This window comes from Neolamprologus multifasciatus, chromosome 14, assembly GCF_963576455.1.
Source record: "Neolamprologus multifasciatus chromosome 14, fNeoMul1.2, whole genome shotgun sequence".
NCBI classification, from domain to species: domain Eukaryota; kingdom Metazoa; phylum Chordata; class Actinopteri; order Cichliformes; family Cichlidae; genus Neolamprologus; species Neolamprologus multifasciatus.
Window position 1 is genome coordinate 27,288,938 of NC_140452.1, and position 27,616 is coordinate 27,316,553.

General features: G+C 40.1%; 2 long non-coding RNA genes across 2 annotated transcripts in view; both read left to right on the forward strand.

Moving 5' to 3' along the window:
* LOC146504225 (uncharacterized) overlaps window positions 1-26,854 on the forward strand; it is a 76,253-nt gene extending 49,399 nt beyond the window's left edge. Inside the window, exon 3 of the long non-coding RNA XR_014868639.1 lies at window positions 21,668-26,854. This is a non-coding gene — a long non-coding RNA (uncharacterized LOC146504225). The remainder of the gene's footprint in view (window positions 1-21,667) is intronic.
* On the forward strand, window positions 9,327-10,598 carry LOC146504226 (uncharacterized). The gene is made up of 2 exons (XR_014868638.1): window positions 9,327-9,908; window positions 10,025-10,598. It is a non-coding gene; the product is annotated as an uncharacterized LOC146504226 (long non-coding RNA).
* Window positions 26,855-27,616: the final 762 nt, after the last annotated feature.

Consider the following 27,616-nt stretch of genomic DNA (forward strand, 5'->3'; position numbering starts at 1 on the left):
GAAGCCCATAAAATACTTCTAGAATCGTCCGTATGCACATGAACCTTCACACACCCACACATACTATACATATATTGAGAGTAGTACTCGCCCATCCATCAATTTCTTTTCTGAACTGGATTTTCTGCTTATCCAGTTAAGGTTACATGGGGACTGACAGCGGGCAAAAGGCAGAGGACACACTAAGCAGGTCACCAGTCCATCACGGATCAACTGACAATCAGTTTTAAAGAAGGACTAGAGGTAGCATATATTGTATAATGGTATGTTTTTAAGGTCATGTGAGAAAACTGTATTTTCCTTCTTACTGGTTATAAATACATCTGTTAATGAGTTGATGAATTGTTTTAGTGTCAATAGGGTCAGATTTGGAGCAGTTAGCACTGATTAAAGCACAGTACTGGGATACTGTTTCAGTTTTTCTCTCATTTTAATCAGTGCAGCACATTGCCAGCAGAACTAAGGAATATGTTATAAAGCAGTCAAAATAAGCCTGACATTAATTATGATTTACTGTTTCTTATGAAACTTAATGAATGTAGCCCCTGTAGAAGTATGTAGAATCTTTTAATGTATCTAAAAATTTAAAGGTTTTTAAAGGTTCCTCATACTACTTCCTCATAGATCGTGCTAGCATTTAGTTAGTAATCATGTAAAATAACAGAAACTGAAGAATTGTAAAACTTAACAAAACTTAAATTAAAAAAGTAAGGTACTTTTGGCTGGTCACTTATTCAAAAAGCGTCCCCACAGTGGGTAGCTCTGTATGTTTGATTTGGTAGCTTTTTTCAATGAATGTCCATCCCAAAGCAACCCCCAGGGGATTTGTAGCTACACCACATCAATAAATATGTTGTAAATACAAGAACTTCTACTTCACATGTCAAGGGCAAATGCTGATTATTTTTTGTAAGTCATAGCCAGTAAACACATTACATAAAACATGCCATTAGAGTTAGAAATATTACTTTTTGATGTTTCATGAAAATAAGAAAAAAAGGAAACAAAGAAAAGAAGAGTAACGCTACTAAATCTAGTCACAGCCTAAAGTTTTTGCAAAAGTCGGTGTGTGCGGTGAGTTATACTTGCCTCCAGACTTAAACAAGCACCTCTTGTTTGTCACAGATTTGTTACACGATTAGAATACTAAACTCTAAATAAATGAACATGAGTGAACTGGCCAGGTCACAGGCCAAACACAATTAATGCTATTTCTTTTAGGCAGAAAAACACAAGGAAGAGAAACAGCAGGGAGCTGGTCATTCTAAAAATAACAAATTGACATTCATCATCATAACAGCTGTGATAAATAATGTTGCGCGCTGGTTGGTGCAAACAACTGGAGATGTGTCCAACGGATTGTATCCAATGGTGGGGCGAAGAAGGAGCAATCCAGGGGTGAAATTCAGGGTGAAGGACAAGTGCAGGCGTCAATTGGGGCAACAAGCTACACAGAATAATTAGATTGCAAAATGACCTTGAGCCTTAACAATGTAGATATGTTTTACAGTGACATTTTTAAACATGCACACTGCTTCAGTCCAGTACAGTTACATTCAAATTGCTGGAGACAGTCTGTGCAGGAAAAACTAAATTAGGTTTAGGTTTATTTGCTTTTAATTGTGAGAACTGATCCTGATTTAATTGCATGGGTAAGTAGAGCATGGAGTTACAATCAGGCAAGACAGTGAGGCTGAAATAGTGGTACTGGAATGAACACTCAGTTTGAGCTATTTGTATATTTGTTTCTCCTTAGTTGTAGTTGCAACTGGATTTTCGACATTCATACTCTTTTAGCATCTTCATCAATCTTATCACTTGTTATAGAAGTTCAGCAGTAATTAAAATCCTTCCTTCTAACTGAAATCCTTAATCCAGGTTACTTAAAAACACTATGATTCATGTCTAGAAAGCAAAGCAGTAAGAATGCGTTGATTAAACAGTCATATACAGTCTGATGCAAACATCCACAAGAGTATTGCATGTACTACTGGTGTGTTCCTGTAGCTTTTGTTCTTACAATTGAAAAGGGAATTGTCTTTGGACTGTCGGTGTGCTATGACCACTAAAGCAATTATTTGAACAGGTCAGCCTTGCAGCGAGAGAAGAAAAACAGCCTGAAAATACAGACAAATTTAGCTGATGAAGCCCTGACGAAGTGTGGGTTAAAGCTCATTAACTTTTGTGAACAAGTGCCAAGGCCTTGTCTCATGGTCAAAAGACAAGATTCATATGGCTTTGAGACATGCTGTACTCATTTGTCTTGTGGCAAACATGTCTGTGTGTATTGATGTGCACTTTTTGGCAACTGTTGTTGTGATTTGGTGCTATATAAATAAAATTGAACTGAACTCAATTGAATTGATGTCTGATGTATTACATAAATGATAATGGATAATTAAAAAACTGCAGAATGCTCATCAACTATCATATACAGGATATATATATATGAAAACATACTGCCTCCATTCCTTAAAATTAAAGTTATGTCCCACTCTTTTTTAACAATCCCATAGGAAAGATAAAATAGTTTGTTCTATAGACCCTATTTATTCATCTATTCATTTATTTGATTTAACCAAATGAGGAGTGCCTTCAAAATATTTGGTTACTAGAGTAGCCCTGGTTCTCTGAAAACTGACTGGTAACACTAGGGGGCACTTTCCACGTGAGCTTAACAGAGAACCTAATAGAACAGAAGGGACAACATTGCAAATAGCTCACAAAAGTATAACATAACTACTGCATTAGCCTTGTCATTTTTTTATGAGTTAAATGTTCAACGTTCAAAGAAAATATATGTAGCCAAGTGAACTAATACTAGATATGGAAAGGGTTTAAAAAGAGGGGGTTGTGTTTTTGACTGATTGCCTGTCTACCAGAGGTCTGTTGTAGAGTTGTCATGGTGATGACTAGACCTCGCATTTTGGGGGTACACTGTCCCTTTAAGAGACACTGTAAGCCAGAGCACGCATGCACTCAAGTTTGCGTCACACACTGAGCGCTGTGAGCGGGAGCACTGGAGAGTTAGAGACTGCAAAATATTCTGTGGCTAGCTACACAAGAGGTAAATGTGCTAAAAAAAGTGTAGCATACTGGAAAATATTGTCACCAGTGTTGTAGTAGACTGTAATTAGCTACGTTTCTTTAGCAATGACTCCAGGTTTGTGACCATTTCTGTAGAGTTCTTAACGCGCGACGGGTGCATGTTTAATGGTCACGTGCTGTGAAAGGGACTGAAGAGCGGGTTGGCGTGAGTAGTTACAGTGTCCTAACAGATTTCAAAGTTGTTAAGTTTATACTGTTATTCACTTTGCATAACTCTGTATGTTTCTGTTTGATTCAGAGGGGAGATCACTTGCTGTGTGATTCCTGCGTGTGTACTTGTCCTAGCATAGTAGCTGTGTGGAGAAACCGAAGTGAGTTCATGATGTTCTCCCATAGAAATGTATGTTTAAAAGAGAGTTTACAGTGCACTTTATTGCCAGTTGACCTGCGAAGTTGTGGGATGTAAACAATGTGTTTATTTGTTTTGTTTTCTCTTTTTTGTTGTATTTGTTTCTTGACAGGTCACTACTGTTGTCTATACTGTTTGAATTTAACATGTACATATGATAGTTACTGTTGTCTCAGACCCTGAAAGGCAGTTTTAGGCTGAGCCAGTGGAATAGTTAAATTTTGCCGTTTCACTCAAAACTACAGAATTAAAACTGTGCTCCTCCGAGTACAGTCGGAGAATAAAAAAGCCCACAAAATAGTATTTCCTGTGTCCTGTCTCATTCCCCATGACCGGGCCACATAGTTTGGTGTCAGAAGTGGGATTCTCAAGTTAGTTTTGAGTTTCAGTATAGAGAGACACAGTGAGTGGGGCTTTATAGACAACAGTAGTGGCTGAGAAGATCCCAGTCCTTCCCAGAGGGCGGCAATCGCAGTGTGGACGTCCTGAGGTGGTTCTGTGCAGTGGTACAACAGGAGCCTGCTTCAGCCATTGGACGAGGAGGGCATCTGACACAGATTTTGGACTGTTGAATCTCATCTACAAGTGACTGTGGGAATCTGCTGCACTAAAGACTCAGAGACATTGCAGTATGTCACAAGAGGACGAGGGGGAAGGTCCTTCAGGGGCCAGAGCTATCCCCACTGAAGACAGTCAAGCTGCCTCGTTGTTTGACAGTGCAGGTAACCCGTTGGTGCAGCTACAAACAAAGATTAACGAACTGAGTAGGAAACATGATGCTGTTATGTCTAGTATTGCTAACATGGGTAATGTTCCAACCAGATCTGTTGTGTACATTCCAAGAGAAAAGGTGATTGTACCTTTTAGTGGGGAACCAGCAAAAGATGCTTACACTGTTGATGAATTCATAGAAGAGGTGGAAAGAGCAATAAGAACTAGGGGTCTGCGTGGAGAGGATCAAACCGACTTTATCCTCTCACAGCTGAAAGGGTCTGCCCTAGAGGAAGTTAAGTTACGTATGGCAGGCCAGGTGAAGGAACCGAGTGATCTCTTTTCATATTTGAGGGAGGCATTTAGAGAGAAGCGCACCACACCACAGCTCTTGCATGCTTTCTATGCACGCCGCCAACTAGATGGGGAAGACCTGCGAGATTATTCACATGCACTCTCTCAGTTGCTCAATGCTGCAATACAGCAGTCCCCTAATGTAGTACCCAACACACAGCTGGCACTTCGGGATCAATTCATTGAAGGTGTGCATGCCCCAAATCTTCGGCGTGAACTACGTAGGCTCACTAGGGACAAGCCTGAGTGTAGTCTCTTTGATGTTAGAGAGGAGGCAATCATGTGGACTATGGAAGATCGTCCACGCAGCACTAATGTAGCAAGACATAGAAATATAGTGAGTGACAGGCCAGATGAAAGCTGTGAAAAGACAACCTCCACCAGTGATGTACAGACAGACTTTACCATGGCTCTGCAAGAGATGGTTAAAATAATCACACAACAGGGTAAAGCCATAGGGGAGTTAACTAATGCAGTGAGGGAGCTCACAACACAGACTGCCAGTTCTGAAGACAGTAGAGGTGTTAAAGCTAAGCCCAAGCCTAGGTACACTAGAGAGGGTCAGCCTATTTGTCTCCGATGTGAAGGGGTGGGACATATGGCCAGACACTGTAATGCACCCCGACAACCTACGAGCCAGTCTGCCACCATGCCCAGTTCACCGCTAACGGGAAACGGGAACCCTCCATTGCTATGAGCCGGGCAATGCGAGGCAAGTCAGAAGGCTCAAAGGAAGCTCTAACCAAGGAACATTTTCTAGAACATGCTGTTGGTCAGTGCCCTGAAGTAGATATCCAGATAGGTGGTGTATCCCTTAGATGTCTGCTTGACACAGGAAGTAATGTAAGCACTTTGACAGAAAGCTTTTTCAGAAATCATCTCCAGGGAGAAGATGAAGATATGCACTGTACTGCCAAGTGGCTTAAAATCACAGCAGCCAACCAGTTGCCGCTGCCCTATTTAGGCTATGTGGAGTTAGATGTACAGGTCATGGGGCTCACTATACCTGAATGTGGTTTTCTTATAATCAAAGATGATAAAGCAGAAAGAGACATTCCCAAATGGTTGGATTCGTCACCCCATGGCATTATAGGGATGAACATTGCAAAACGATGTAGACAGTTAGTACTCTCAGAGTTTGACACCACTCTAGGGGGAGAGCTGGAGTCCAGCTGGAGGAAGGCCTGCCACTGCGTACAAGCTGCTGAGCTTGTGGAAAAGGTGTCTACTGCCCGTGTTGCAAGCAAACACAAAGGGCGGGTGCCTGCCTCATCCCTGACCACTGTCTATGCAAGGGGCCATGGCAAGCAGTTTGGTAGCGCATTGGTTGAACCAGGGAATGTTCAGCTCCCAGGTGGCTTATTGGTGATCCCAACTCTAGTGTCAACTAACAGCCTGGTATTCCCAGTACAGGTGATGAACATCTCACAAGAGGATGTCTGGCTTCCACCTAAGGCTAGACTAGGCATTATTAGTCCTGGCCGCTGCATTGAGGGTGACCCATGCGAGGTGAGATTTGAGCGCATATCTGCCAACCATGAGGAGGTGACGCTTAACCAAAAGGACTGTCAGGGGGCCAACAGTTGCGTACAGGACTTATTGGGAAGATTACACATAGGTGGCACACCAGGACAACAGGTCGAGGTCAGAACTCTTTTGAAAAAGTATGCGGATGTTTTTGCACTTCATGATGAGGATTTGGGGTACACTGATCGTGTGAAGCATGAAATTCCTGTTGTAGATGAAGCCCCTGTTTCTCAGCCATACAGGCGCATCCCACCAAATCAGTACAAAGAGGTTAGGGAGCACATTTCTGAACTGTTGAGAAAGGGGGTGATTCAGGAGAGTTCGAGTTCCTATGCTTCACCAGTTGTTCTGGTACGCAAGTCAGATGGGAGTCTTAGACTGTGTGTAGACTACCGCAGACTAAATGCGAAGACCAGGCGTGATGCCTTTCCACTCCCTCGCATTGAGGAGAGCCTGGATGCTTTGAGTGGTGCAGAGTTCTTCTCAACCGTAGATCTTGCCAGTGGCTACCATCAGGTAGCGGTACATGAGAAAGACAGAGACAAAACAGCATTTACCACACCATTTGGCCTGTATGAATACTTAAGGATGCCTTTTGGGTTATGTAATGCCCCCGCGACGTTTCAACGTCTTATGCAGGCCACAATGAGTGATTTGGTCTTTCAGATTGTGTTGATCTACTTGGATGATCTGCTTGTGTTTTCATCAACATTCCAGGATCACATTGTGAGACTGGAGACTGTTTTGAAAAGACTGAGGGATACGGGGCTGAAGGTTAAGGTTGAAAAGTGCCATTTCCTCCAGCCCAAGGTCAAGTTTCTCGGTCATGAAGTGTCGGCTCAGGGAATAAGCACAGATCCTGACAAGATAAGCGCTGTGGCAAAATGGCCCATTCCTAGTACTGTGAAAGAGCTAAGGTCCTTTTTAGGATTTTGCAGCTACTATAGGAGATTCATTGAGGGCTTTTCCCAAACTGCGGGGCCACTCCATGATGTAGTGAACGTCTGTGTTAAGGAGATAAGTCCTGTCAGGGCTAAACAGCTTTTTGCTTCAGCCTGGACACCACAATGTTTACAAGCTTTTGAGTTGCTTAAGGAAAAGTTGACTAGTGCCCCTGTTCTAGGCTATGCTGACTTCAATCTCCCTTTCACGCTGGAAACGGATGCTAGCAGTCTTGGATTAGGTGCTGTTCTGTCCCAAAAGCAGGGGGGAAGGAATAAAGTTATAGCTTATGCTAGTAGGAGGCTCAGAGGGGCTGAGAAGAATGATCAAAACTTTAGCAGCATGAAGCTCGAACTCCTAGCATTAAAGTGGGCAGTCACAGAAAAATTTAGGAGTTATCTGCTGGGGTCCAAGTTCACAATCATAATGGATAACAATCCCCTGTGTCACCTGCCCACTGCTAATCTAGGAGCCATTCAACAGAGGTGGGTAGCTCAGCTGTCTGTGTTTGACTTTGATGTCAAGTATCGCCCTGGCCGCTGCAACACTGCCGCTGATGCCCTCTCTCGGCAACCAACAGTTGACACGGCAGAACCTGACAGTGAGGATGCAGAATATGATGGCTCTATAGCCATATGTAATGTGCTAAGGGCAGGTACAAGTCTAGGCTCAGATCTTGTCATGGCTGGAGTTGAGGCTTGTAGGATCAGACTGCTGCAGGCCTCCGAACCAGATGAGGAAGCAGTCAGTGAGGCTGTGCTGGGCAACACCCCAATGATGCCTGGTTACTCCAATGCAGAACTCTATCGCTTCCAAGTGTCAGACCCGACAATTGGTGTCTTGAGAGAGTTTTGGAGCAGACAGAAGAGACCTACCTACAGAGAAAGAGGGGGTCTGTCTAAACCGGTACGTTCTCTACTGAAGCAGTGGCCTCGGATCAGAGAAAAGGATGGACTGCTATACCGTGTGATTGAGGATGCTCACCTTGGACAGTGCCATCAGCTGCTACTACCTGCCTGCCTTAAAGAAAAAGTGCTCAGGAGTGTGCATGATCACATGGGACACCAGGGAATTGAACGCACACTGGGATTGTTGAAACAAAGATGTTTCTGGGTGGGCATGTTTGAAGATGTTGAGCACTGGGTGAAGAAATGTCAGAGGTGTGTGTTAACAAAGATGCCTCAACCCAAAGTTCAGGCAGCCCACGCTCCATTTTTGGCTACCCGCCCACTTGAAGTTGTTGCTGTTGATTATACCACCCTAGAGCGGGCTACAGATGGTCGTGAAAACGTTCTTGTAATGACTGACGTGTTCACCAAGTTCAGTCAGGCATTTGCCACACGAGATCAAAAAGCAGATACCACAGCTAAGATTATCCTGAAAGAGTGGTTCATGAAATATGGGGTACCAGAGCGCCTACACTCAGACCAGGGCAGGAATTTTGAAAGCGCAGTGATTGCTGAGCTATGCAAACTGTATGGAGTCAAGAAAACTCGTACAACACCCCACCACCCTCAGGGTAACCCACATTGTGAGAGGTTCAACAGGACTTTGCACAACCTCCTGCGTACGCTTCCCCCTGAGAAGAAGCGGCGCTGGCCCGAGCATCTGTCAGAGCTGGTGTATGCTTACAATGTCACGCCGCACTCGACCACAGGGTATTCTCCCCATTACCTGCTGTTTGGGGTCCACCCACATCTACCCATTGATGCATTGTTGGGCCGGGAAGAAGTAAAGGATGACAAACTGGACTGGTTATTAGTGCATCAGGAGCGTCTCCAGGATGCACATGCCAGAGCCAGAGAATTTGCCGAACGGAAGGCTGCAGAGAGAGTGGTTCAGCAGCAAGGAAAGGTGTTCTGTCCACCTGTTGACATCGGACAGTTTGTGTATCTCCGTTACCGACCACCAGGAAGGAATAAGATTCAAGATGCCTGGGCAGCCCCTGTGTATAAAGTGGTTGATATCCAAGGGACAACATACACAGTAGTGCCCCTGGAAGGAGGGCCGGTGAAAAGAGTCCACAGATCTAACTTGAGGCCATGCGTGGGGTCTATACCTGCACCCAAGCCAAGGCTACGTGACCAGGAAGTCAGTTCTGCAGATGAGCACCAAGTGTCTGATACGGAGGTTGAGCATCCAGAGTTTGCCTTGATGGAGGAGGTCCAGTACCCAATGGAGCTGCCAGTGGCTCAGGAACCTGGGAACTTGGTTCCGACGGTCGACGAGCCTGGAGACCAATTGGAGAATGGAACTGAAAATGTGGGTGAGGTTCTACTAGGGCAGGAGAGCAGTGATAACCCTGATGACCTCGAGGTGGAGCCAGCAGCTTACCTTACACCTGGACCAGGAAGCATTGGTTTCTCCAGCGAAGAACCGGTGGCGAAACCTGTTCCAGCTCCTAGGAAAGGAAAAAGAGAGAAAGCGGAGGCAGGTCCACCCACACCTGCTACACGCAGGAGTAGGAGAGAAACTGCAGGGGTCCACACAAACCCATTTAATCTACCTAGGTCAGCATGCAATGCAGTATCCTTCAGTCCAGATGTACTCTCCCAGGTGTTAGCCGGTATGGTTCTCTACACCACCAAACTCAGGGGAATGGTGAATGAGCAGGGGGTCACCGAGGACGTTGACTCGTAGCAGGGGAGAATGTAGCCAAGTGAACTAATACTAGATATGGAAAGGGTTTAAAAAGAGGGGATTGTGTTTTTGACTGATTGCCTGTCTACCAGAGGTCTGTTGTAGAGTTGTCATGGTGATGACTAGACCTCGCATTTTGGGGGTACACTGTCCCTTTAAGAGACACTGTAAGCCAGAGCACGCATGCACTCAAGTTTGCGTCACACACTGAGCGCTGTGAGCGGGAGCACTGGAGAGTTAGAGACTGCAAAATATTCTGTGGCTAGCTACACAAGAGGTAAATGTGCTAAAAAAAGTGTAGCATACTGCAAAATATTGTCACCAGTGTTGTAGTAGACTGTAATTAGCTAAGTTTCTTTAGCAATGACTCCAGGTTTGTGACCATTTCTGTAGAGTTCTTAACGCGCGACGGGTGCATGTTTAATGGTCACGTGCTGTGAAAGGGACTGAAGAGCGGGTTGGCGTGAGTAGTTACAGTGTCCTAACAGATTTCAAAGTTGTTAAGTTTATACTGTTATTCACTTTGCATAACTCTGTATGTTTCTGTTTGATTCAGAGGGGAGATCACTTGCTGTGTGATTCCTGCGTGTGTACTTGTCCTAGCATAGTAGCTGTGTGGAGAAACCGAAGTGAGTTCATGATGTTCTCCCATAGAAATGTATGTTTAAAAGAGAGTTTACAGTGCACTTTATTGCCAGTTGACCTGCGAAGTTGTGGGATGTAAACAATGTGTTTATTTGTTTTGTTTTCTCTTTTTTGTTGTATTTGTTTCTTGACAGGTCACTACTGTTGTCTATACTGTTTGAATTTAACATGTACATATGATAGTTACTGTTGTCTCAGACCCTGAAAGGCAGTTTTAGGCTGAGCCAGTGGAATAGTTAAATTTTGCCGTTTCACTCAAAACTACAGAATTAAAACTGTGCTCCTCCGAGTACAGTCGGAGAATAAAAAAGCCCACAAAATAGTATTTCCTGTGTCCTGTCTCATTCCCCATGACCGGGCCACATATAAGCCTACAAAAACAAAATGAAGAATAAATAATAGTAAGTTCTAGCATGTCAGATTGGGACTGCTACTGTACAGTCCTTTTGTCTGTAATAAAAACAAATGTTTTAGTTTTAGTTTCTTTTGCTTTCAAACTAAACATCCAAGTATGATGAAACAGCTGACCTGACATACACGTCTGTATTTTCTCTCTGTCCTAAACGCCCGTTCTCTTCCATTCTACACATGCTAATGATTTGTAGATACAGGGCTTGTTATAGAGAGGCTGTTTTGTGTGTGTGAGAGTGACTGCGCTCTAATGATTAGTAGAGATCTTCACCTGCATACCTAGCTTTTTGATGTCTGCTGTTCATCTGCTTTCTTCACCACATATTTGTTTCTGTCATGGAGAAGGCATACCGCTCATTCACTGTGTCTCCTTTTCTTGTCTTTTCCTTTGCCAACCTGTCTGCCCCTTCACTGCGTCTATATATAATCATTCTCTTTGACTGTCTCTCCTGTCTCTTTCCCACAATTCATGTGTTTATCACTGTTCCTCTTCTTTTTTCGTGTCCCTGCTTCACCTTCTTGCTGCCATTTCAGTTTCGTTCAATCTGTCCTTCCTAATCATTCTCATTCCTCACTCTATGTCTCCGTCTCAGGAAAAGACCCAACCCTCTCTTCTTCCAGCAGCAAGTCATTAACTTCTGTCCCAGGTTTGTGAAAGATTTTGTGCAGTAATGGTGTTCTGTTCTGTGCGTCTGAATCAGCTGCAAAGATGTGTAAAATAATTACTACTGAAATATCCATCCCGCTGTTGACTTCTTTGAGAAATAGCATTAGTTCCCCCTTTTGTTTCAGATTTATTCTGAAGTCACTCCTAATATAGTTAAAAATCACATGTTCTTTGTGTTCTGTACAATTTAGTATATCCATCTTCTCATATCTTCTTTCAACAGTAATAAGTATGAAATGATGCAAGTTTCATATAGTCATATTTTTGAAAAGTTGGTAATACGCCGTTGTAAAGATTCTCCTGCCTGCTTTGAAGATGAAAAAAAAAATCTATTGATCTCTTTTAGCTGTTGATTCAGGCCTAGCTATAAAATGATAAAATCTGATTAAATAGCAGCCTAATAGTGAAGCTAAACATTACCCAAAAATGACAGACAACCAACAAAAGATGCATAACATTTTAGCTTCAGATGTGCCTGTGTGAAAAATAGAAGAAGAAAACCAAAACTTGCATGCATGGCTGCTAAAAGTGATATATCTTTGCTGACCGACCACTGTAGCACAGGTAATTGTGCTGTGATCTAAGGTGTGGGAGAAGCAGGTGTAGAATTTGTGGCACTGTTGTAGGCATGGCAATTATTTCTATTCATAGCAGACATTGTTAGCGTGGTGGAGTTAGGGTTGCCAACACTATCTGACAGAAATCCAAGAGATTTTAGTGGGGGGGGGGGAGAGCTGTTTGTGTATACATAACTGTTTCATTATATCAGACAAAAAGACAGAGAAGGCAAGAGTTAGAGTTTAGACACTGAAATTTAAGAAACCTCTGTAGTGTTATGACACTGAAACCACAGAGAGCAAGAATTAAACATGCTCTTTACAGTTTAGCTACACAGAACCACAAAACAAGTGAAAAATATATATATCCCAAGAAGTCTTTGGCTTTCCAGACATGTGCAATGTTTTACATAGTCCACCATCAGGACTTAATTGGCAGTCTGCAGTCAGTCAAATTAATTCATTGGCAGATGTGCTCATTTACATCATCTGTGTTTGTAAATAAAACATGTGTTGAAGCAAAACCTTCCAGCCCTAATGATAATTTGTGGTAGATTTATTATATCAAACCCTGAAACCCTTCCAGCCTTTCCCATCAAGTTCTTCCCAGCTCAGGGGTTCTGTTGGGGCAGAAAATCTAACAGCGCTGAATCCAATTACAGGGTATATATTATCTAAGGAGTGCTTACTTTACAGGTAAAATTGGTGAAATATTGTTAAAACAAAGGTTAAAAGTGATTAAAAAATAACTTTCGACGGTGTCAAATATCTTCTTGTAGTGTTTCTTACTACAGTAAAACAGAAAAAAAGGTGCATGTTAATTTTCTTTAAATCTGTTGACACAGTGTTTGTGTGACAGGTCTGGAGTGTCACCTGTTTTACTGTTACAACAGGATGCCAAAAGGTTGTCAGTCATAAGCATTTCCTGCTTTGTTATCTAATGTACTCCAATTGGGATAATTTATAAGTGAACAAAGCATCAAGTTGTGTTCAAACTAGTAAAAGAAAATTGAAACTTATCAGCAAAAAGTTATTTGGGCCATAGATCAATTGAGTAGTAGAGTAATTTTCTCATAGGGTTTTATACAATTCAACACTTTTCACATTGGCTTTACTTCCAAGGCCCTGAGGCAACATCCATTTTTTATAAACAATCTGTGCTCCCAAATGGCAATGCAAGGCTGTTTTAAACAATTTTCTGTCCATTGATTAGTTCTATCTATTTACATTTTCAGTTAATGCTATTAAATAGAACTGGGATTCTCATGGGTTTTTTTTTTTCCAATTATACATATGACTCACTAATCAGTAGTTTAACTTTTTTTCTCAATTTTCCCAAACTCTAGGTATCTGACCTCAAATTTAAAAAAGTGATGATATGGAGCTAGTTAGCGTTCCTCCTTCCATCAATAGACTGCACTGACTCTGTGCAACTCAGCAGAACATACTGGAATGCAACTTTTCAACCTTTTATCCTTCATGTCGTTCTACTTACCTTTATTATTTTTCTTTCAAGAATATTTTTTTCCTGTCAGTTCAACTGGGTATTAATTATGTCTGCTGTTGTAAATTCAGTCTATTCACCAAAGGATCAGGGCTTAGAGGCACAGTTGTACTGAAGGCCGTTCAGTTGAGACTGCAGCAAAATGAAGAATGGGCTCTACTCTCCAGAATCTTTCCTACTCAAGCTTATTAATAAGAGTTGCGGAGAAGATCGAGCTGGATAGTCAAACTCTTAACTGTCGGTCTTCCCTGTCCTTTCAGACTATTTGTCCTCTGTGGCACCCTCAGCCCCATGCTTTGATTCTCTAAAATTTCCACCATTACAACCCTTTATTATCCTGGTTAATCCCTCTTGCACATGTCCGGTGTAGACTGTAAGATGGAATTGAACAGATCTGTTCACCGACTCTCTTCTCCTGTGTCGTTCTTTTCATGCCCTTTGAAAGAGCAGAATTAGCTTTTCCCTGTAGCAGCAATGAGGCTGGCTCTTGTCCCTTTCAGTCTCTCTTTCTGCTGTCAAATAACCCACTTTGCTGCTCAGCACTGATATGATTACGCTTCTTTTTCAGCTGGATTTAACACTGAAGTCACGGTACGCCGCTCTTGTAATACCGTGAAAGAAATTCTGGAAACACTGGACAGACATGTTTCCTGTTCAATGCGGACAGTGAAAGAAAAGAAAAAGACAAAAGTAGGATAAAAGACAAAATTAAAAGTGACAACTGGGGGCTATGCATTAAGGAGAAGCAGAAATAAAATAACATGGATTTGTTAAAAAGGATGTGAAAGACACGAGGCAGCAGCTAGCTGGATGAAATTGTCAATAAGTGGCTATTTTCACTCAGTGAAAACTTTAAGTGCTTTTTTTTAGCTACTTCAGCAAACTGAGAAAGAAATGAAACCAGAGTGAAAAACTACATAACACCCTTATAAGAAATGGGTAGACAGCTAGTTAGAAGCTAAAAGAGACAAGAAATAGACTAAGAAACACTGGCCTACTTTAGTATACTTCAGCAATAGTTTAGCTAAAAGTACTTTATTTTAGCAGAGTAAAATATATTTGTGAAGTTAACCTTATATAACCCAAGCCTACACACTGCTAGTCTAATTAAGAACCATTTTCTCATGAGAAAATTAATTGCTCTTTGAACGGCACCCTTATTCACATGAACATCAATTGCTTGCAACTTGCAAGGTTATCTTCATGGTGCATTATAGTGAGAAATGAGGTGAGAAATAGGATTGGATGTTTTCCTTTGTTGTTGCTTTTTTTCCCCAAGTCCTTGCGTTTCTATGTGTTGGCATGGCACACTGGTGCATATCTCTTCTAAAATGACTTGAAAAGAATGCCAGCAGAGTATGGATTAGGGAGTTTCCGAAGCCAAATTTCCAAAGCCAACTTTTTTATGATATTATGTTGTTTTGTTAACACTGACAGCATTTCAAGTGCATTTTATGATTTTCAAGTTCAGCTCGAGGGTTTGTGTGCCCATGAATGTGTAGTAACGCAGACAACTTACATAAGATAAAGTTTTCTCCGATCTTGTTCTCCAGCAAACTGCTGTCTGGAGTGCAGCTGCACGAGCTTTCAGCAGATGAGCTCTATGTGTGTGTTTGTATCAATGTGCAGTTTTTGTGTGCTGGCATGTATAGGAATGCATATGTGCTCATGCAGCTGTGACCCCTCCATCAAACTCACTTGTACTTGATGCCTTTAAAACACAGGTTTGATTTTTGAGTAGGGATGTCTTGACACACCCCCGCTGAGCTTGCTGACAGAAGTCTCTCATGTCCCAGCTTACCTTGTGACATCGATGCGACACGCAGACACATAAGAATGTAGACACAAGCGCACACATACGTATCTCTGCAGCTGTGTTTATACTTAACTTGGAAAGCATGCCATATACTGGATGAACTATGAATATATCTGAAACCGGTCATTTTGCAGCCTGCATCATTTTATCTGATTAGCAGCCTGGTTGGTCTCCCTTTTTCACACTCAGTTCTTTTTTTCACTGTTTTTTTAAAAAAAAAAATCTTACTTCCATTTTTAATCATACATTGCTTCTCCTTTCCGTTATTTTCCCTCTACCCTCGTTCTGCATGGAGCCACAAACAGGAAGAAAAGAGGTCAGTTATGTATTAACAAGACAAAACTGTGTTCTTTTGTTTTTTCTTCTTTTCTCACTGTCTGCCTCTTATGGTATTAACCATTTGTGCTACTCATAACTGCTAGCCTACTCCGTTCTCCGTACATGGATACAGCCACATAACTACCAATACTATGTTGGACTTCAGACAACATTGCAAGCCTGGAAATGATATCGCCAATGACACTAGCAAATGACATTGCCATACTGGAATCTGAAACAAATTCAAGTGAAATTTCTTCTGTGATACTGGTAAATGTAAGTTCTGAAGTTATCCTGGTCCTGATTGCTATCAAACTAATGTCTATCTGGGTCTATTCAGGGAAATTAACCTTACCTTAACCTGTCTTCTTTTTTAGAACAGTAACGTTGGCTAATTTTTGTTTATTATGGAGAAACACTGCACTAAATAACTCAATATTTATGAATTTCATAGTGATTTGTAAAGTAAACCCTGATGCCCAAACATGCACAAGGTGAATATATAAGGGAACACACACACACACACTTCACCTTGGGAGCCTACCTAAGCGGAGGTGTGCTGTGACCCTGTGTTCTAGCAGATGGTGCTTGTGGGCAATACCAGCAATAACCATAGCAATGCTATCTCTGTTTCGCTCTCTCTTTCATTTTCTTTTATTTTCTTTTGTCTCTAAAGTGATTACCTTTTTCAGTACTATGAATAATGTAGAATAAAATGCTTAAACGCTCTCATACAGCATATCCCTGTCTGTTTGAGTGCATTTCTTATGGTAAATTTGCAACATAAGCATTTATTTGATTACTTGGCAAATCTCATTACTCCTCAATGAATTTAATGCAAGGCATAGCATGTGTATTTAATTTAAGTGTGATAGACTTGCATGTTCTCAGAATTGCAATTTCCTTTTAAAAAAAGCAGATGTGAATTTGTCTGCCTGTGAACGGTAGACATTGTGGACGATGGATTTATGCCCAGACTGTTTACTGATGTAAGAATGGAGCAGAAGGACGAACGGGAAGAAGCGAAGAAAACTAATGAGCAAGAAACAACACCCAGCCTTTATCATGGGATACTGGGGGAGATAAAGGATGATCTTTTGGCTCAAAGCAAGAACAATATATATTTTTTCCCATAATCTCCTGAATATATATAATATATACGTGTTTCGAGAGTATGAATATCTGTGTGTTTCTGCCAGAGAGAGGGAGAGAGAGAAAGACAGAGAGAGGGAGACAGCACTATAATGGCAGAATAGAAATACCAGAGTATGCTTTATCACTTACCTAATTATGTGAGTTTGCAAAACTAATCTACTACTCTATTAAAACAAGAGACCCTACAGCTCAGGGTTAAACAAAAGCAAATTACATTACCCTGTCACACACACACACTTCACTTTTCCTTTACACTGTGCCATTCTGTCAGCCAGACTTGTTCCCATTCACCCATATCTCCTCTGAGATTTTAGAAGAGCAGTCATGCATAGAGTTTAAGTCGGCTCCGAGACGATATGGATATGTAGTTGCTCTTTAAAAAAATCCCTTGTTTCTTTTGAACTTTACAGTTTCATTAAAAGTTGATTTGATTGAAAGTCAGGGACGTGCTTCCCTTTGTTTTTCTTGAAAGTAACGGGGAAAAAATTGCACATGGGATTGATGATATTGTACACGTTATTTTCCTATACGCATGAGTGACAGTGAGGTCCTGTTGTGGACACGTGACACAAAACATGTCAGGTATTTACATTTATAGATTCAATTTGTGATTTATCAGTGATCAATTTATTATTATTATTATTGTTTAATTGATTTATTGAGCCAAACTCTAATTTTATATTTCTCTTTTATCCGGTTGATCTTACATACTTTTTGCTAAATCTAATTCACTTGATTATGAACATGACAAGTGGTCATTCAGAGTGTTGCAACAGAAGGTTTTTTCTTATATTGAGTGCAACTATAGAGCAGACCAAAGACAACAGATGTTGATGTAATCTGTAGCTATGATTTGGCATTTAGTCTTTATTACTCTTTCACATCAATAAGTCTGCTTCTTTTCACAGTTAGTTTATCTGATCATGTTGCAAACAAAGGCGATACACGTGCCTAAAAATGAAATATTTACTTATTAGGCTTAATGGTTAATTTGGTTAACTAATAACTTAACGCAAGTGAATTAGATGAAACTGATATTTTATTGCATAGATAAAATTAACCGGAAGAAAACAGATGGAAATTAAATTAAATGATATCTATCTCACATTTCGTCAACATGTATGCCAGTTATTTTGCATTCCTGCAAACCAGCCAAACAATCAACCAACTAACAAAAAGAGAGAATACAGAAAGAATTATTCACTAAGTGATGAAACTGAATGAAAGGTTGTAAAACAGGTTTAACAGATTATCAGTGTAAGATCTAAAAAAAATTTCAAAAAGCAAGGATTCATTTCTACACTTTATATAACAACTTTAATGACCATGGGGGAAACAAATTCATAAACTGGTGTAGGATTTCCACAGTGGATCACAATACAGTAGTATACACCACATATATCAAGTTTTCATCCAACCATTTACTTCCACTTATCTAACTCAAGGTCGCAGGTGGGCTGGAAGCTATCCCATCAGTCACAAGCCACCCTGGACAGGTTACCAGTCTATCATTGTGCTAACACAAAGTGACAATGATTCATGCTCAAATTCACACCCAATTTAAAATCAGCTATTAATCTAACCCCGTGCATGTATTTGGACTGGGTTAAGAAGCTGGAGTAGCTGGAGACAACCCATGCATACATGGGGAGAACATGCAAACTCTACACAGAATGGCTCGCTTTAGTGCATGTGGACTGATATATGTGAAAGTAGTGTGATGGTATAGTGTACTGGATTGAGTAGGATATTGTATTACAAGTTCTGGGTTTGAGTCAGCCCTGAGGCTTTTTACTGCATGTCTTCCCCCTGGCAGACATGCAGTAAAAAGGCTAAAAAATAATATAATAATAATTTTTAAAAAATCAACTGAGATTCATACAATTCTCAAAATTATTTTGTTCAACTTACACATTTTTAGTAATTTTCAATATTTGTTATTTGTTGTTGTTGAATCATAATCTACTACTTCTTCACAGAGTTTGCATTTACAGTAACTTTTCTAAAATTATTCAACACTTCATAATTCTGCTGAATCTTCCTTAGCCTTGCTCATTAGCTCATTAGTAACCTTTACTGTTTAGGTTCACTATGTAGTAATGAAGGAGAACCAAAGACAGACACAGTCTTATCTTTGCAGGAACCAGGCTTGTATTTCCTTTGGCAGTAAAACTGGTGGAAAAGCATTTTAGCTTTTACCCTTAAACTTCAGCATATCCTGACAATTAATGGCCAACTATCATAATTTTATCACCTGTCTGCATGGTCACTTACCAAAACATTCACATACTTTCACAAAACCATGTTGAGTATCCTTCTGCCTTTCATCAGTGAACCAAAAGAAAAGTAGCTGTAGCAATACTGACTGAACAAGCGCCCAACTTTCAAAGTAAAATCTAAAATCCTCGAAGCACTGACTCAACCCAACTAAAAACATGTCTCCAGCTACTGATGTCACTAGGGCAAGAAAAACTATTTTGACACCCAAATAAATAAAACAGTTTTTTGCCAGATTCACACAACAGCACTGCATGACACAGCCCTCTCATTAGCCACCACATTGGCTGTATAGAATCTGGTCTGTCATGCAGCAGTGCATTGCAAAATTCACTGTAATCTGCCAACATGCTGTGTTGGTCAATCAAATATAACTACCACTTGTGTTATATTTGTAACGTGAACTTTATTCCGCAGTGGTTTGGCATCTAATAAGATATCATATTTCAGGTCATTTCAGTAAAAGTGGACTTCCGGGACCATAATCTAAGAAGTACTTCAGGAAAAGTGTGCCAGCACAAAAATACAGACTCAGATCAAGTTAGTTCTGGGGATAAATTCCCTGCCAGTGTATATCAGTGCACTTATTTGCAATCCCCCTGAGTCAAACTGCAGCTGTTGACACTTGTTTAGTAAGGTTACAATTTATCTCCCCAGGTGAGGACACAATAAACCTGACAGCACTGGTTATTATGGGTCATATGGGTCATTTTGGAAGGAAATGACAGCTTATTTTGTCATTCAGGTTGGAGAACTGAGGTTGTCCTCAGTGGGGTGCCAACCCCAACTATTGCTGCCACGGATGACTGAAAAATACCAACTGAGCCAGGCAGAATAACAATAGCAGTTGTAATACATCCTATACACATTTAGTAGGATGTGTATTTGAATGTTTTCACTTATGCTGGGTGCCTCTGAGTTTTTGTACCAAGGTTTCATGTCCTCCACAAATCCTCAGATAAATATTCTAAGAAAAACATTTTCTCAAGCTAGTGCCCGGGGGCAAATTTATCTAAGGTCAACCTACTTATCCACAACAGTGGTCATTTTGTGCCTGAATGCTTACCCTCATATCAGTTGACCTCCATATGAGAGTAGCCATTTTGTGTCTGATAGCAACAAAGATTCAGTCCGTGTGGGCCAGAGAACAGTTGGTACTACATAATCATTACAACTATGAAATGGTATGGTGAGACAATAATTGCTGTTCTGACCAAAGTCTGTAACGGAGGTGTGTCTGTGTGCATATGTGCCCATATTTTACAAGCTGAGAAGGGTTCACCTGTCCCTGGACCATGCAGCACAGATTCAAATCCTGAATGATAGCCTGAGAAGCTGAGAACCTGATAATTGTCTACATTTTATACATATAAGTGTGACAAAATTATAATTACTTTATACAGACTAGAACCAACATTTAGGAATTAAATGTTAATTTGAAGAAACGGAAGAAAGATGACATATACTTGCTGTGACCTGCATAAATGAATCTTTCAGCTTCTATATACTTGCTGCTGAATTAAATATTTGCTGAATGAACTGTGCACAGGGTATAATTAAATTACTAACATCGGGATATGCAACACTGAGCTCTGACATGAAAACACACAGAAGCAGGAGGGTTTGCAATATAAACCATGGTTCATGGATTGATTGATTATAACACACACCCATCCATCCTTTACATTACACAATGTGCAGGGAGCATCACAAATAAAACAAACCCGGAAAATAACCATACTATATGTCAATCATGTTCAGTGGGTAGAACGGTTGCCTATATATATATCGCTTCATAAATGTCTTCATATATATATAAAGACAAAAACGACAAGTAGCAGCTGAGTGACAAAAAAAGACACCAAGGAGGAAACATATTGGATAAAGAGGAGGTAGCATCTGGCAAAATAACAGGGGGTTTGGACCACACACAAAGTCCAAGCACAGATGAATGCTCATGTTGGCACCTGATTTTAAAATTTGTATATGAAGTTATATAGGTACAACAAAAATGGGGGCAAAGCAACCCTAAATATGCTGTGGACAGGCACGCATGCATGCTAATATGCATATTTTTAAACCTGCCACATCACATTGGCATCTGTGAAACTGCCATTTCCACTGGGGTCACTCGACCCTTCAACCTCTACCTCCTGAGTCTAGTTGGCATTTTCACAATAAAAGGCAGAAAGCATGAAAAGAGAGTGAGAGGGCTTTTGACTGTCAGCTAAAAACTCAGAGTTGGAGGGTGGACAAACAGTTCATGTCACTGCTGTGCGAGTTCTTTTTTTTGTTATGCTGCAGTTAAGAAATTTTTAAAAATATCAATAAATGTCTGTTACAGCCAGTGGCTTGCCAGACAAGCTAACAAAATGCTGATTAAGCTTACTGATGCCAGGTACATTTTGCAGCTGCAGTTAAAACTGGTATTTGTGGTTACATCTATGTGTTTGTATACTAGTAGTGTTTACATCAACCAGAGTTGACGACAGGAACTGTAAGACAGTTCTTTTGCATTAGGAGGAATTGAAAATAAAGTCATGGCTAGAGAGACTGATTTAGCATTTCCTCATCAAAAAACGTGTCAGCATGTCATGGTCCTGGCAGATGTTGCTTCTCTCTCCCTCTTGTGCTTATTTTTTATCTTTTCCCTCTCTGTCTCTTTCACTTTTTATCTTTCTTTCAGTTGGCATTTGGGAGAGGCTCTGGCTCTGGTTCTCAGCATCACCAGTGGGTGGGGCTGCTCCTGCCTCATGGGTCCAGTGAGTACACCTGTTCCTCTCTACTCATTACTTCTCTGGATTTAAGGACCGGCTGGAACCTCCATTCTCCTCCAGATTGTTGACGCCTGTGTGGGAGTAATCAGGCTCAGTTACTATGATCTCATCACTCTTTTGCAGTTCCCTGGCTGTTCTCTCAGCCTATCTCCTAGTTATTCTTCTGGCTTGATTCCTGGCTGGACCCTGCAAACAAAGAAATCTTTTACTTACTTGCCTGTCCACTCTTCACCAATCTCACCCTCTGGAAATCCTTGCGTGTCTCCCCCATCAGCAGCTACATGAAAAGATTCAAGTAAGAACACAAATGTGCTCTCAAATTGTATAACAGCGGCAAATCACATTAGTTCTTTACTAACCTGTCCTCTCCACTCTGGCAGTCCTCTGGTGAAATGCTGCACAGTCCCTGAAAAGACACTCTTACAACAGTAATACTTGCCTGCCTCAAAGCTCTTGTGTTCGAGTTCCTTGCTGCAGATAATAAAATTTGCAAACCTGCCTTTGTCTCTGGGGTCTTTCAGCTGAATTGAATAACCCAGCATGTGTCCTTTTGCTGCCTAGATACTTACACTTAAAGTATGTTTACCTGCAAATGTACACTGCTTCTCCACTGGCAGGGGTATTAATACAATATTTATATGTTCTCAATAAATAAACACTTGCTATATTCTATTTGATTAACTTTCATACAAAAAAGTTGTTTTTCACCCTCGAGTTGTGTGTGTGTGTGTAAACACTGCTAACCCTCTTTGACATTATTCTTACTCACATAAATAAAGAATCAGTGCATGTATATGACTTACTATTGACAGGATGCATTATTAAACAGTCTGGTGGTCAAAGACACAATTTCCTTATTTTGTCTGCTGTTATTTCCCAGCTTTATTGTTGGTGAATGTGGGGTGCAGCATGAATATTGACAGTGAGCAGCATTATTTTTTTTATCTGACCTTCATTAATATGGAATAATATACATAGCAGTAAGTGCAGCTGCATTTGGAAGTCAGAGATTATTAGGCATCGCTCTGCATCACTGTAATGCTTGCTGTGCTCTTAATGCAGCTTTTCATTATATGTTTATTTATTTGTTCTGCAAAGCAAACAAATTAAAAAAAAATGTGTTCTGTTCTAATCATTGCAGACAAAAATACAGAGAAATTGGGAATGTGATCATGTGAAGTAAAAAAAAATTGCATGTGTAAACACATGACTTTCACACTTACATTGTTTGCGAAGTGTTAGAGAAAACATTTAAAGCATATGCTGTTGGTCCCATACTTAAAAATCCAATACAACATGTTGATTTTGGCCTTTATCATATCCTAGACCTGCACAGTCACAATACATACTTTATTTTGAGGAGAAATTGACTTTTATTTCTGTACAATGTATTTCTGCAACATAAAGGTCACCTAAGAATGACCGGAGTAACATAGTGAAATGATAGACAAAGACAAAACAGAGAATTACTCATTTTTTAAGCTTATGAGCTGATCGATTTTGAAAATCTGGCAGAAATGAATGCTCTGTGTAAACCAGTGATATAATTCCTGCGACTTTTTGTTTTCTTTTTCCATTTTGAACCTGTACTGATAATCTATGAGAACATATACGCATAGACGAACAACTATTCCTGCTTTTGTCGTGTTTACTCTATTTGAGAAAAATCCCATCTTTAATAACAAACTGCTCTTTCATATTGCTCAGGTAAGTCAATAACTTGAACTTATTAGAGAAAGTCAAATATACACAATATATATCTGGCAGATAACAAAATATATTATCAGTGTTGGAGGAAATTAATGATTACAGCCCCGATAAGGTAACTAGTATCTGTGATAGTGTGCACCTCTAAAATAACCTCAGCAGTCCTGTGTGTTGCAAAACATGTTTGTGCGCTTGTAGTTGAATACATTTGCATGCTAATACCTCTACAAAATGACGCGTGTGTGAGTGTGTGTCTGTAATGTGTTTGTGAATGTGTCATACCCTCTTCCACTCATTATAGTAGGACATACCCATGTGTGGCATTTATCTCTAACCTCTGCTCCACAGCAGGCACAATTACTGAAAGGCCAGACTTTTCAGCTAATGTCCATCATATTGACTCTCTCTGCTCTCTCAGTTCTTATATATATATATTCATTTTCTCCTCGTCAGACTTGGTAGTGTTGCTAATCTGAAATTAAAAGAAGAAAAAAAGAGTGGAGTTAATTTGACATGTAGTTAAAAAGGTGAAGATCAATCTTTCTAGGACTCTCGTTAATGAACCGCAGCTGTTTTATGTCATTTAATTTCTGTTTCTTATTTCTAATGCATCTTCCCTGCACTTCAAATCAAAGACCAAGCAAAGTCTCCAAATCCAGTGAACAAGATAAAAAGAGAAAGATAGAGCAAAAGAGCAAAGGATGGAAAAAAGAACATAAAGACAGAACGAAAAGGGAAACCTGATTAGGGGCAGTCACAGGCCACCCTCCTGTCCCTCTACCTGCCTTCTTCTCCGCTTCCCCCACCCCTCCTACTCCCTCCATCCCCTCTCCTTCTTCGTCTGCAGGTAACAGAGCTCTTTTCCGGAGAGGATGGGATGAAGAGATTAAGAGAAAATTACACCGAGTCCTTCTCTTTGACAAGACAAGGGAAGTGGAGAGTTGAAACTTCTAACAACTTTTGAGAAGTCAGGGTCAGAGGTCAGAAAGAAAGGCTGAAGAAGAGAAGGACAGACGGATGCAGAGAGCGAGAAAGGGATAGAATAAGCCGTCTGGGATTTGAGGTCGTAGTAAATGAAGGAAGGAAGACAGAGAGGAGTGAATTAGAGAAGACAGAGAATCTCTACGTTGACCCTTATTGTGGTGGCAGAAATAAATTGTGATCTAAAGGTCATGAGACTGAGGACCAGCATTTCATAGACACAAGAAAGTCCACCTTTCCATTATTATTACTATTTTACTAGGATACCACTGGTATTAGTACGACTGATACTACTACTACTATAATAATAATACCAATTTAATTAAAACAGGGTTAAAGAAGCATGTGTCAAATGTGTCAAATTCAGGATATGGCATTTTTGTCTCAGAATAATGAACTTTGTCAAATCCTTGTCAATCTATAAAAGACAAAAAACATTCTAACACACTATTAGATGTTCTTTGTTTGCATGTTCATTTTGTTACATTGTGATCAGGCACTTTTTTTCTCTGCCATCAGTTTTCTAATTTGTGACTCAATTAATAAACTCAGGAGAGTTTAATTTTATCATAATAATTAGTCAAAAGGATGTGAATTAAGGCCTCTGTTGATGAAGAAATTGGAGAAACGACTCTTTGTGATTACAGGTGGTGCGAAATATCAACACAACAATATATCATGCGAGCTTCCTTTTGCAACACATTATTGGTAAACTGGCACCAGTTATTGATAGAATATTTATCTAAACATGCAGGCACTTTAAATGGATTCCCCCACGAATATCATTTATCCAGAATCACTACCTCATGACTCATGGTGGCGTATATCAAATCAATTAGGGTAGTGAAAGGAAGTTAACTAACTTGGAGTGAAGAAGAACAAATTCAGACATGGCACACAGCAGGGGGAAGCAAATCAGAGAACAGATTAAATGACTAAAATATTACTAAAATTGAATGAATATTTTATTTCTGTTTATTCTTCCATTATAGATATTGCATTTGCTTTGCAATTTACTGTGTATTCCTGACACACTGTGACAGTACAATTGCCCTCGTAATTGAAGGTAATATACTGTAATACAGCTGACACCGACATTCACCTATGGATTCAAACATGCAGTCAAGCGTCGAGGTAGCTGTTTTCTCTGCAAGAAAAACATGTTACAGGCATGCTAGGCCCTTACAATCATGAAAATGTCTAACAGAATAAATTCATGATTATATTTAAAAGGTTAAAAATTATCTTTACTGCACTATCATAATGTTTTACAATGTAATTTGGACCTTTATTCAGAAATATCTTGTGAATGGATTCCACATGTGTTTAGATACTAATTTAGTAGTAGTAATCACTGATGCCAGCCTCGCAAATGTGGGGACTGTAGTAGACCTTCTGTGCTAAGATTTTAGCATTCATAGTTTCTTGGCACAAGTATTCATATTTGAAAATTTGAATCATTGCACTGTCATGTAGAGAACATGGCGTTATATCAGAATTAGTTTTATTGATTGATAATATGATGGGTTTGCCAATGCATTTAGCCATAAGGCTTTAATTGCAGTGTTTATGTGGTGAACTGAATGCTTCCTCAGACCCTTTCTTTTTCACACTGCCAAAAATAAAACTGTCAGCAAACAACCACACACATCACCACGTGCTTTTAGTATAAACAGCCACATTGTCCTATTCTTTGTGTTCAGCATCTTCAGCATTACCATATGAATGTATTTGTATATAAAGTAGTAAGATAGTGAGTGCCAATTCACAGATTCATAACAAACGAACAAACAAAGCAAAACACTGTACTATGCAAAACCACTGAATGGCATCCTTAAGCAGAAGTGACGTGGCGCAAGCAAAAATAAGCTCTAAGTAAATGCATTCCAAATTTGTGAGATTGAAGTTTGGAAAGTCAAAAAGGCCCACACAAAGGTCTCACAAAGGCACACATCAAAATAGCTTTAAGCAAACGAGCTTTGCTGAGACTGAAACTAGGGAGGGTTGAAAGAAGTCCTTTCATGCATAACTCATCAAACCAGCACCGCTGTTCTCTTATCATTACCCAGCAACCTAATGTTATGTGATGTCATTCACAATGCAAAAAGAGCAAAGCGAAGACAGTGGGCTTACATTTATTAATATTTATGCATTTTAGGACCTTGAAAGATGCTGAGATATAGCTTGCCAAGACCTTAATCAAAACATGAAATATGCATACCAATATTTGTTAAAACTGCAGTGTCTCATTTGGAGCTGAAATATTTCAGAATGAATATATTATGTGTCTGTGCAAATTTATCTGGGACTTATGACTTGACAAATTACACCGAAGCACCATTTTTGAGTAATTTGTTGAAAAAAAATTAGAAATTATTTTAAATTAAACATTACAGTGATTTGGCATTAAAGCTGCTTAATTATTTATAGGATATTTGCCATACTATTTTTTTGCCAACATGAACACAGCATAAATGCATTAGCGTTTGTGTTTCCTGTCCATGTGTGCACATTGTTTGTATAATATGTGTGTATTATCAGCACGTGCATGCAGAAGTTCCTGCTGTTTTGTAATTAAAGCTGAAGTAAAGTCTCATTTCACTTACTATGCAGTTCTGGGGGTTAATTGCAAAAGCTACACTGCCTCTGGCAAGCTCTCTTCCATTTCAGTACTTTCCTGTGCAAACTACAGAGAAGACTGTCCATAGTAAATGAGAGGATGTGAAGATGCAGATAATAACAACACCATTATCCTCATGATACAATGAGCAAGTGGAGGGAGGATAACTAGTTAGTCATGCAAATATCAGAGGGGTTGAAAGAAAGGCTAATAGTTTTTTTTTTAAGAAAATGGTTAAAGAAACTCTGTGTGCATGATTTCAAGTATTTATGCAGCTGCGTGCATAGAGTTGAATTTGTCCTTGTCAGTGTTTAAATCCTTATCAGTCAGCAATACAGTGAGGGAGGTGAGTCATATAGCACATAATGTCAGTGAGTTCAGCAAAAAACATAACAAAACAAGTAAAATACTGTCTCCAAAAAGCCTTGATTTCAACATTGTGAAGTCAGTGTAGGATTCTATGAAGGGAAAGAGGTAAACTCAAGGGCCTAATGCCAGAAAGGGGGTGGGGGGGGGGTTATAGCACCTACCAAACTAAGTTGAAAACCTG